This window comes from Vicugna pacos, chromosome 13 (genome assembly GCF_048564905.1).
Source record: "Vicugna pacos chromosome 13, VicPac4, whole genome shotgun sequence".
Taxonomy (NCBI): Eukaryota; Metazoa; Chordata; class Mammalia; order Artiodactyla; family Camelidae; genus Vicugna; species Vicugna pacos.
In genome coordinates, this window is record NC_132999.1 from 1,467,822 (window position 1) to 1,480,776 (window position 12,955).

Below are 12,955 nucleotides of genomic sequence, written 5' to 3' on the forward strand. Positions count from 1 at the left end.
TTTATGCCCAGCTCATGGACCACAACACTATCGTTAACACACATGAAATCAAACACCTCTTCACAATCCTTATCCCTACCATCATATTACATTAGGAGGTTTCCCACCACTATCAAGAGTTTTTACCCGAATGAATGATTATCCAGGAGATAACAGCAAGCCATTACATTATTCTAGCAACTCGAAGAGCCTTCAGAACACTACTCAATGTAGATCTCTACATGTGCTTAATATTCTCCACATCACTATGTTCTCATCAATAAACAACACAAACATAAAATGAGATCTCAAATATAGAAAACAAACAACCTTCCTAATCTTTTTTTGGGGGGGAGAGGTAATTAAGTTTTACTTATTTTTAGAGGAGGTGCTGGGGATTGAACCCAGGACCTTGTGCGTGCTAAGCATGTGCTCTACCACTTGAACTACATACTCTCCCCACTAGCCTTACCAATCTTGATATCCACACTGTTACTACTCATAACACTCAGTCGATCAGTGCTGAACTAGGCATTTAGCTTAGCATAAACCAAGAGCTTTCAAAGGCATAAGGACGTGTAATGTACTAAATTCCTGAAAATAAGGATTGCGAGTATCTATCCTACATCAACTGAATGTAAATCAAACATAATTAAGCTAAATCCTTACTAGATTGGTGGGCTAGTCAACCGGTTGCAATTTATTTCTCCTGCCATCTAGTTAAAAAAAAAAGAGCAGGAGAATCCCTGGTGGAACTGAAGCTACTTCCTTGAATTTGTAATTCAGTTTGTTGATTCACTACAGGGCTTGGCAAAAAGAGGGCATAAAGTCTGTCTTTAGATTGACAGTCTCATGCTTGCTTGGCCATTTTACCTATGTTCATAACCTGCAGATTATTTTCAACAAATCACAAATATACTGGCACTGTGTATTTATTTTTTTGATTTTTAATTTATTTTTTATTGAAGTATAGTCAGTTACAATGTGTCAATTTCCAGTGTACAGTACAAGGTCCCAGTCATGCACTGTATATTTACTAGTTTGTGCTTAAGCCAGAATAGTGGGCACCACCTTCAGTCCATTAATCCGTGCTGAGCTAGGTCAATCCAGAGTGTCACCTGGAAATGACCAACTCAGTAATGCAGTCATAACAGCCCATGCACTTGTAATAATTTTCTTAACACTTGTACCCATTATGTTTGGAGGACACGGAAACTGACTCTGACTTTCCTCACTCATCATTGGGGCACCTAATACAGCATTTCCCTGAGGAAATAATATGAACTTCTGACTACTTCCCCCATCCTTCTTGCTCCTACTCACATCATCAGTAGTAGAAGCTGGGTCTGGTACTGGTTGAATTGTACATCCACCTCTAACCGGTATCTGGCCCACGCAGGAACCTCTGTTGACCTAAACGCTGTCTCCTTATGTTTAGCAGGTTTCTCCTCAATTCTTGGTGCTATTCATTTTATTACTGCCATCTTTAATATAAAAACCACCAGCCATATCCCAATACTAAACATTATTATTTGTTATTCATAATATATTAATAAAAATACATTATTATTATTAACAATGTATTACTGTAATTATCAGTCTCAGTCCCAGCTGGCAGAATTATCACACTGTTAATAGATCGAAATCTAAACACTATTTTCTTTGACTTTGCAGCAGCAGAAGACTCATTTCTATTCCAACAACTATTTTGATTCTTTGGCTACCCTGAAGTGTATATTCTTACCCTACCAGAGTTTGGAATAATCTCACATATTGTTACATATTATTTAGTACAGAGAGCCCTTCAGATATATGGGAATAGGATGAGACGTGACACCCACTGGCTTCACAGGATTTATCCTGTGGGTCCATCATATGTTTACAATGGGGTTAAATGTCTGCACGGACGCAGTATTAAGTGGTCTCCCACTATATTATGAGCCTTGGGCTTTATTTTTCTTTTAAGAGTAGGTGGTTTGACAGGAGTCATCTTAGCTAAGTCATCCCTGGAAATCATGCTCATGATACATACTATGTAATAGCACAAGTCCCTGAGGTGATGTCACTGGAGCAGCCTTTGCTCCTGCAGGAGGCTTGGTACACTGATCTCCACTATTCTCAGGTTGCACACAAGCAAAAAGTCACTTCCCAATTCTATTTGTGGTAGTAAATATGATTTTCTTCCCGCATCAATTGCTTGGCCTTTCAGGGATGTCCTGGTGTTATTCCAACTACTCTGATGCATACACAACATGAAATAGTTCATCTGTAGGCTCGTTCACCTCATTAACAGCAGTAATGCTAACAGTCTTTGAAATATGAGAAGCATTTGTATCTAAACAAGAAGTCTCAGAATGGCCATCATTCAAAAGTCTACAAATGACAAATGCTGGAGAGGCTATGGAGAAAAGGGAACCCTCCTACACTGCTGGTGGGAATGAAGTTTGGTGCAGCCACTGTGGAAAACAGTATAGAGATTCCTCAAAAGACTAGGAATAGACTTACCATATGATCCAGGAATCCCGCTCCTGGGCATTTATCCAGAAGGAACCCTACTTCAAAAAGACACCTACACCCCAATGTTTATAGCAGCACTATTTACAATAGCCAAGACATGGAAACAGCCTAAATGTCCATCAACAGATGACTGGATAAAGAAGAGATGGTGTATTTATACAATGGAATACTATTCAGCCATACAAATGACAACATAACACCATTTGCAGCAACATGGATGCTCCTGGAGAATGTCATTCTAAGTGAAGTAAGCCAGAAAGAGAAAGAAAAATATCATATGAGATCAATCATATGTGGAATCAAAAAAAAAAGGAAAGAAAGAAAAGAAAAAGACAAATGAAAATAAATACAAAACAGAAACAGACTAATGGACATAGAATAACAGAATACAAAACTTGTGGTTGCCAGCGAGGAGGTGGGTGGGAAGGGACAGACCGGGATTTCAAAACTTGTAGATACTGACAGGTATATATAGAATAGCTAAACAAGATTATACTGTATAGCACAGAGAAATACATACAAGATCTTGTGGTAGCTCACAGCGAAAAAGAACGTGACAATAAATATACACATGTTCATGTGTAACTGGAAAATTATGCTCTACACTGGAAATCGACACAACATTGAAAACTGACTATAACTCAATAAAATAAAATTTTAAAAAAAGAAAAAGCATGAAGAAAAAGAAGTCTCAGTAGACAAACTAACTACTATAAACCTACAACGGTTACACGGATGCCCTCTGCTGTATCCTACATTTGAAGAACCTACCTATGGAATCAAATCCTTTTCAACCAGTGTCAAGTCAGCAACATAACCGATACGTCTGTCTCAATAAATGAGATAATAGTAAAAAGTAATGTAAGTTTTTCAAAGTTAAATCATAGGCAAAAATGCTGAAGATCACTGTCAACTATGCTCCCAAGATACATCACCTGTTATGGAAGATCTTTTACATTTTCATGATCACACACTTATATGGCTATTTTTTTGGATACATTCTCTAGTCCTCTGTAGTATTTCACTAATACTGACAACTAAACTGACTCATACACATACAACCGGGACCATTTACCAGCCATCATTCTAACCTTGTGTCCTATCATCATTATGAATCTTCATACATGAAATCAATGACCCGCCCTTCAATGTAGTCACCACCTGCCATTCATGATACTAAGGCTACCAATACACAGATTATAAGCATTTACATTTTGATTTCTCTATAATCCCCACACCAGGTATCAAACCAGAAGAATCATGACTAACCGACATCAACAACTGAGCAGCATGGAGATAATAATCGAATATTAGTTTCATCTGAAAATGTCTGACACTCATGAGCTGTTCCATCTTTAGGACTAAATTAAGGAACCCTGACATTGATAGGCCCAGGCCTATGTTGTGGATAATGATCAGCAGAAGTCATCTGCATGCCTTCAAAGACAGGAGAGGGCTGAGACTCCGGGGGAATCTGGAGCCCATCACAGATGCACTCTCCAACCTCCAGGGCAGGAACAGGGCTTCTGGGGTCCCAGGCCACCCTCCACCCCATCCTGGGCATGGTCCTGGGAAGACGATGTTGGTGATGTGGCAGCCTGAGTGCTGGCCATTGCCCTGACGCTGTGTCCTGTGCAGGCCCCCCCCTCTGCAGGTCTGCCTTGCAGGGTCGTTCCTACTGCAGGAGCAGAGACCACCCAGCAAGTGGCCCCCTCCCCAGCCGGCAGGAAGAGCAGGTGGGAGCAGGGCACCACAGGAACCTCACGCAGACGCCAGCATCCCAGGGGCACCGGCGTGGATGGTGGTGAAGCAGATAGCCCCTCAAGTGGGCGACCCAGAGTCCACAACTCAGAGACCAATGTGGACATCTCTCCTGGAGCTGGGAGAGCGGGTGCCGAGTGAAGACATTCATGGTTGCAGAATTTTGGGTTTACAAGATGAAAATTTATAGGGACGGTGGTGATAGCTCCATGGCAAGGGAAACACACCCGATGCCTCGGAAACATGCCAGTAAAATGGTGACGATGGTAAATATCGTGTGGCTGTTTTTTTCTTTCACAAGAAATAAAATAAAAATTTTGAATAATGTCTGATTAATTGAGATTCCAATTCGACTCCCCTTTATCACAAATGTGCGAGGCCCAAGCACCATCCCCCAACTCGGGGGGCCATCATCGCGTCCTCACGTGGCACATGGGGGACTGTTCCGAGGGGGCTAGTCTGTGCTACCTGAGCTCTGTTCAGGGGACTCAGACAGCAGTGGCCCCCATGGAGTAGATATGATATATGATGTGACACGATATTAGCATGATGCCAAGGGTTATTTGTCCCTCAGCAGAACACAGAGCAATACTTGTTCAAAGGTGCCTGTTCTCATATGAAAATGACAAGATTAAGAGAGAAAAGGGACCACAGTTCAGGGCAACGATCTCCTTCAGAGACTGGACATCTCGAAGGGGACGAGACGCTGCAGGTAAGAGCATGTATGGGGTCTCCCCCTGCACATGAGCATGACCCATACAGTTGGAGTGAGACCAGACAGTCCCCAGACCCTGCACCTGGGGTCACACGTCCCCTTGTCAGGACACCATCACTGTGCTGGGTGGGCCCTCAATGTGGGAACAAGCCAGGTCCCTGGGGCCCCCCTGGGGCTGTAGAAAGAAGTGTGAGGTCCTCTCCCCACACAAGCCCCTCCTGTTTGCAATCAGGTGCTGCATGATTTTCATTGTTTCTAAGGTTTCTGTGCTAAAGGTGAACACCTTACCTTGGTTCTGGCAGGCTAGACCCTTTCCTCGCCCTCTGAGGTGATGGGTAAAGCCACGAGACAGCAGGGCTGAGAAGGGGGGCAGGTCCTCCGGCCAAGGAGGGTGGTCGGCCAGAAGGACAACACAGAGGCAACCTCATGCTGACCCCCAGCCTTACGCCCAGATCCGCATTCCCAGCAATCAATTCACCGGGTAAACCTGCCTCGCCACTCTCCGTGCCTGGTGAATTGGAATAATTACCAGGCAGCACCTGAGGCGTCTCCACAAGCCCCAGGGGAGGTGAAACCAGCAAGGGTAAGGACTAAGGCCTCTGTCACAGCACTGACCCCTGGCACGGACCCCCTGGGAGGGCTGCGAACCACATTCAGAGCAGAGCCCCGTTACCCAGACAAGCTCACCCCAGCTCCAGACCCAGGTGTCTAAGCTCTGACATTCAGACGCAGGCACAGAGGTTCCCAGGCCCAAGGCCGTGGTTAGGTCTAAACGCGCTCAGTGTAGACAGCACACGGTCAGGTCTGAATGGACCTGGTGTGAAAAAGATGGTAAGGCCTAAATTTCTCACTATAAATAGAACATGGTCAGATCACATGTTGCAACAGCACATGGTCAGGTCTAAATACCCCAAAATAGACAGTACACGGTCAGGTATGAATGTGCTGCGCAGAACGTGGGGAGGATTAAATCCACCGTGTAGACAGAACTTAGTCAGGTTTACACTACCTTAGGGCTGCTCTCCCAGGGGGGCACAGATTACTCGTGGGTCCCTCATCTTTGGACAGGGGCTCACCCACACGTGGAAGCTAGGATGTACACTGCTTGGAGAATAATTCATCTCTGGGCTTCACACTTTCCCACATCAGGAAACGAAACAAAGTCTTTCTGTCATTAAACATTTCAATGTGCAAAACAAAAACTTTACCAATTTCTCTGACCACGTGGTCAGGACGACGGGTAAGCCAGGACACACAAGAGGTGGCCTGACTCCCTGGGCTCCCGGCAGGAGGTGGCTGTACTGGAGCCTGAGCAGGACAGTCCCGCAGGGTCCCCGTGGTGAGAGCCGGTCAGTCCACCCCATGGGCGATTCTGGGTGGAGCTGGATTGGGGCAGCCGACAGCGCCACACTCAGGAGCGGCTTGACACCAGCCTGCGCGGGAGGGCTGAGGGCTCCTACAGCACCCAACCAGGTGACTTCGTGCACTGGAGCTGACATCCAGAATATGCACTGTGCTGTCTTTGAGGAAAGAACACGGGGGGAGAGGTTGGGGCACAGAAGCTGTCCAAGTGGAGAACCCACCAGCTGGGCTCCTTGGTCACCCACCCATCTCCACAAAGTGACCCTCCTGCCCACCGTGGTCCCCCCCAACCCCTATAAGGATGGTGCCTGCTCTTTCAAAAGCACAGGGTCTCACATAAAGGAGACCCCATGGGGGCTTTCAACTCCTCTCCCGATGTTGAGTTTGGGGAGAATGAGCCCCCTTGCCTGGGTGTCAGGACCCTCCAAATAAAGAGGGACTGGCCCCATCTGAGTTGGGCTGCACTAAAAGACCTAAACACAGGAACCAAGTTCAGGGCTTGGAGGCCAGACCAACAGGAGAGGCGCCCCCAGCCCTGGCCGGGTCTCCAACCCCAATGTTGTAGCTTGAAGGGGACTCAGGGCAGACGACTGAATGTAATGGGACCTAAGCTGGACCCTCAATGGGGCTTAAAGCAGGTGTGAAGGACATTATGGAACAGTTACAGCAACCAGAAGACAGACTCTGGGTTAAGACATCCTGCTCTACCCATTTAAATGCCCGACATCTGTGACCTTTACATGACTATGCAGGACCCTTCGAGCAGGTGTGTTCTGACGTATCTGATGCCCAATTCAGCCTGCAATCAACTTGCATGTGGTTTTGGCAAACACATACAGGTGTGCACACACATGTGCACAGGCACACACTAATGTGCACATGCAAGGCACAAATATACACATACTAGCAATGTGAACGCACGTATATACATGCATTTCACATGTATGCACATTAACATTCTAATTTTTTTTTTAAATTGAGGTATAGTCAGTTTACAATGTTGTGTCAGTTTCTGGTGGACAGCACAATGCTTCAGTCATACATGAATAGACATATATTCATTTTCATATTCTTTTTCACTGTGAGATACAAGATACTGAATATATTTCCTTGTGCTATGCAGTATAAACCTGTTTATCTATTATATATACCAGTCGGTATCTACAAATCTCGAACTCCCAGTTTATCCCTTCCCACCCCACTCACCCCTGGCAACCACAAATCTGCATTCTATGTCTGAGTTTGTTTCTGTTTTATATATAAATTCATTCGTCTTTTTTTTTTTAGATTCCACATACGAGTGATATCATATGGTATTTTTCTTCCTCTTTCTGGCTTACTTCACTTAGAATGACATTCTCCAAGGACATCCATGTTGCTGCAAATAGCATTATGTTGTCTTTTTATGGCTGAATAATATTCCATTGTATAAACATACACAACTTTTTTATCCAGTCATCTGTCTATGGGCATTTAGGTTGTTTCCATGTCTTGGCTATTGTAAATAGTGGTGCTATGAACATTGGGGTGCAGGTGTCTTTTTGAATTAGGGTTCCCTCTGGATATATGCCCAGGAGTGGGATTACTGGATCGTAGGTTAAGTCTATTTTCAGTCTTTTGAGAAGTCTCCATACTGTTTTCCACAGTAGCTACACCAAACTGCATTCCCACCAGCAGTGCAGGAGGGTTCCTTTTTCTCCATACCCTCTCCAGCATTTGTCATTTGTGGACTTTTAAATGATGGCCATTAATATGTTTGCATGCCAATGCACACATGCACCCGCACACCCATGCACACACACAGCACATGTATGCACACAGGCATGTGCACACATACAGCACACACAGGGGATAAAGTGTTAATTCCTGAACACAAGGGAAGATCATATGTATTCTTCCCTTTTTCTTAGCTTTAATGATTTTCGAATTAAAAGTTTAAGAAAAAAGTTAATGGTAAATGGCTTTTGATTCATAGGATTTTCTGAAGTTCCATAGACATTATAAAACATGAGAAATTAATGTAGATGCCACATGTGCCCATTGGCAGATTAATGGAGAAGCAAAACACGGCCCATCTGTTTCAGCCTAAAAAGGAAGGAAACTGACACAGGCTCCAGCGGGGGTGAAACTTGCGGACATTACGATCAGTGACATACGCCAGACACAAAAGAACAAGTGGTGTCTGATTTCACTCATATGAGGCCCCTAGAGTAGTCAGATCCATAGACACAGAACGTAGGATGGTGGGGACCAAGCCTGAGGGAGGGGGACCGGGAGTTAGTGTTCAGTGGGGACTGTCAGTTTCAAGAGCTCTGAGATGGACGGTGGTCATGGAAGCACAGCCGTGTGAATTACTTCAGGGCCCTGAAAAGTGCACCCGAAGTGGTTAAGATGGTAAATTTCAGCAGGGGCTCGCATTGGCTGGACCATGGCTTTAGTGGTGGAGGCTGTCCATGCCTGAGAGCCTTCTGCTCCTCCTCAGCCCCCCACCCAGCTCGGAATCCTGACCGTGGGCGGTAGAGGCGTTACCGAGTCCACACTCGTTCTGCTCACCGCAAGACAGGCCAATGCATAGGGAGATGAGGGAATTTGGTGTGAATAACCACACAGATTTCTCCCTGAGAAGCAGCTGCTATGTCTACCACCATCAGGTTCTGTAAAACTACCTTCCGCATTAGGGACACCTCCGTGTTCAACAGTGTATATCTGTGTTGGCTGTCATTCAGGGCTTTCTGTGCGAAGTCAGCTAAGGCCTGTGTGTGCAAGGCCACGTTCTCCAATCCTATATTTGGGACAAAGAAGTTGAGTAGATAACCATACCACTTAAGGACAGATCTCCTCCACCTAGTATGGACATGAGGCAGGCTAGTGACCATTGCTTTTGGTAACGTCACATATCAGTGACCTTGTGCCCAGGAAAACCATGCACGTATCCATCCATCCTGGCGGCAGCCAGGACCAAAGCTTAGTCCTGCAGACCCAGAGAGCTCCATTCAGGGCTTGCCAGTAAATTATAACTGGCGAGTCCAATCAGTGGCAAATCAGTCACTGCTCTTCAGTATTAGGAGACGTCGGCACTGCTCAGTAAGGGTCTGGCCCATACATCAGGTGGAACTTGGCTAATGTTGGAAGGAGTGATTCATTTGTTCCCAATATATGGGGGATGAGCCACGTGGCCTGCTGTAGTCAGGAGTCAACCACAAGAGCCCATTTCCCGTCTGATTAAAGCCTTCTAGCATACGGTGTGGAGTCTGAACAAACCAATCTTATGCCTAGCCTGCACCGCCGAGAGCTGTGTGCGGAGGGGAGGGGACTGGCGGAGGGTGCGGCACCCAGGCCTCACCCACACCCCTGGCCCTGACTGGCCAGGCCAGCCCCCCGGCACCCCCTCCACTCCGAGGTGGCCGCATGACTTGGCCATCTGGTCACAGGGTCTCTGTAAGCTTGTTTTCTTTTCTCGTTTGCTCATCTGTCAGGAAAAGAGGTTTGACATTGGCATTTCCGCCTCCAGTTCATTGAGATAAAAAAAAAAAGAGGAAATACTCTGCGTGTGTTTCTAGAAGGGACGTGGCCTTCAGCCCTGAACCCGAGTGTTCATCCGCTGGGGACTTGCTCCAGATTTTCCTCTCCTTTCTCATCCTGTCCTGCTAATTGCTTGGAAGACAGACTGAAGCAGAGTGTAGACAGAGTGGGAAGAGGTTTGCATAGGGGCTGGATTGATTGCATGTCACAGAAAGAAGAGGCTACAACAGGGATGGTTCATTGCAAAGCCACGATCATGGGAGTGACCGTTTCCAAGACCTGATGGAGGCCAGAGCTCAGAGTGGCGCGGGTGGAGGTCCTTGCTGCAGGCAGTCATGACGGTGGCGGGCAGTGTGTGGGGAGCCCGACCCCAGAGCCATCCTCACCCAGCAGGTACACGTGCTGTCTCTGGATCAGCTCAGAGCCACCTGAAACTCCAGTGAGTACACAGAAGGCCCTAGAGTGGTCCCCAGACCAGGGATCAGGCCACTCCTCGCCCTCTGCTCAGGGGAAACAAGAGATTCCACGGTCTGCCTGAGCACGGCCAGCACCCTGGCTCCAGGACTCGCAGGCCCAGGCCGATCAGCACGGCCAACCCGGGGTATTGGAGCAGAATGGGGACAAGCACTAGCAGCAGTCCCTCCGAACAGCAATCCCTTACTTCTCCTTGGGACCGTTACTGACTGGATAATCCGGGTGCAGCACGAATCGGAGCTGAAGCCAGGAGAGCTTAAGCCCTTGAGCAAAGAAGACGCAGGGCTGCACGCCTGCAGGTGTGAGGACTGTGGCAAGTGTGAGCAGAGCACCCACCCGAGGCCACTGCCATCAGACTGGATCTGCGACAAGTAGGGCCTTCACTTGGCCCGGAACGTGACTGACTAGGGGACGTACGTGTGTGTGTGAAAGGTCTCATCTCTTGTTCTAATGACGACGAGGACCACCACACTGACAACTCACGCTCCCGCAGCCAGTCTCACCGGACAGCCCGCCCCTCTTCCTGCCCTGTCCACGCTGTCACCTGTCAGCAAAGGTTGCCTCAAATCGTGCCAGGGGTGCTACAACCCAGGGAACAGACCTGGGTGACACTGTAAAAACTCGAACACAATGTGCTGCAAAGTTGCCACCGTGTTTTCCAGGGACAATGTTCTGTATCTCTGTACATGTACCACCACCTGCAACCGTGAAAACCAAGTTGTGCCACGCTACATGGCACGGTCACAAAACATCACACCGATACGTTGCACATTCCGAAGAGTGTGACCCAGTCAGCACATCTGCAGACTGTATCTTGCCCCACAGAAACCTTTACAGCAAGACCCTAACTTCCTTTTGGGCCCCATGCACACCACACAGTCGCAGTAAAAGTCAACCCTTAGTTTCTAGTTTTTCTAGTGCAAATAATATCTGTTTGAAGATCTACCATGCTGTAAAAAGAATATTTATTTTAAGAGGCTCTTTTAAGTTTGGCCTTGCTGGAACTTTTCATAAGGGATTTCAAACAGAACTGTTAAAAAGGCCTCCCAAGGCCAGGAAAGCCACATCACCTGATCTAGGTGGATTTTTCTTGTCTTGAGTTTCAGAATCTCTTGAGGTTCCTGCAACTGCCGCAAAGTAGCCTTCATTATTCACTTGGAGAGGCTGCTAGGAACCTAAGAGTTTCCAAATTCAGAGGTCTCAGATAGAAAGAAACGATAAGGGTTTCAATTCTGTTTATAAAGGTGTAATTTACCAAATTGCTGTAAGCCATAATTATCTAAAGGGGAAGGTTCCTTTATATTTGGAAAATAAAGATTAAAAGCCAGTAATATTTCAGACAAAACCAAGAATTCGTACTATATTCATTAGTTTACTCCATCCCATGTAACTAAACCTTTTGTTAACAGTTTTATGAAATTAGAGATTCCATTAGACTTCTTTTAATTTCTTACCCAGCTCAGTGGTATGATTTGAAAATCAGAAACCTGTACTTGTCAAAAAGTCCTTTCCATTAACCTTTTGAAAAGGAGGCATTTTGCAAAGGCATCAGAGTAAAATCTTAACTGTCTATGAGAGACAAAGACTAAAGGCATGTTTAAAAACCGGATTGCAATGCAATTGACAAAGAAACTTGATCAATGATGTGACACACATTTTAAGACAATAACTAGAATTATGGCTGACAACATTTTATCAGGACATACCAGATTTTTAGGAATTCCATATAATTTCTAGGATCTCTATATTAACAACATTCACCCATACAATATAATCGAAGATGTCTTATCATCACTCATTCAACAATGCTTCCCACATAATTTAACAATGCAAATGAACCCAACACATCTAGGCTCTCTCTCTGGGATGCTCCAGGGGCCCTTTGAGGCATTTTAAAGTTAGCTGAAGGTCGAAAGAACTTTAATTAAAATTTAATTATCTGGGAAGTTTGTCAAAGAGTTTTAAAACACTTTGTTAGATAAGATCATAGGTCATTGCAAAACAATACTTATTCACTTAACCAGGGTGACAATAAAAGATTTCAAGGGCAGATAGGGAACAGATCTCCTCAAGACAAAGAAATTCACATAATCTGTTATCAAAAGTACTCAATGGTCTAAGAAAATTTTGTCTTCCTAACAGAGAGGGAAAAACCAAATGCTGTCTTGCATCTGTCTACTTTTAACCAAACCCACTTACCTAATTACATTTAATCCAGTCTTAGATTTTCTTAGGAAATCCTGACCATGTACAAAATTCTTTTCCCTGTGTTTTTTTTTCCCCCAGAAACCTCCTGCAAATTTCTGTATCCATGTTGCTTTGTTCCTTATTTTTTCCATTCAGAAACAACCAGCTCTAGGACAAAACCATCTCCTTTTTTTTTTCTTCCCTTTAACACAAAAACATTTCTGTACCTCATTCTTTTTTACTGAAAACATGCTTCCCGTTTTTCTTCCATACTGAAGGGCATACATTGGCCACACAGCAGTTAAGTTAAAATACCGTCTTTTCCCAAGTCATGGAGCTATAGCTAGAGTTGGACCAATCAACCAAAATTCTGCCCAAAGGGCTGTCTGATGGAATGGAAGTGGTGCTAAGCATTTTCATCTCTAAGTGCAAAACACA

At 45.4% G+C, this 12,955-nt stretch overlaps 1 pseudogene; it reads left to right on the top strand.

Annotated features, from left to right (window-relative positions):
* Positions 1 to 4,294: 4,294 nt before the first annotated feature.
* LOC102539480 (protein sprouty homolog 2-like) lies at positions 4,295 to 11,116 on the top strand (annotated as a pseudogene).
* The last annotated feature ends 1,839 nt before the right edge of the window (positions 11,117 to 12,955 follow it).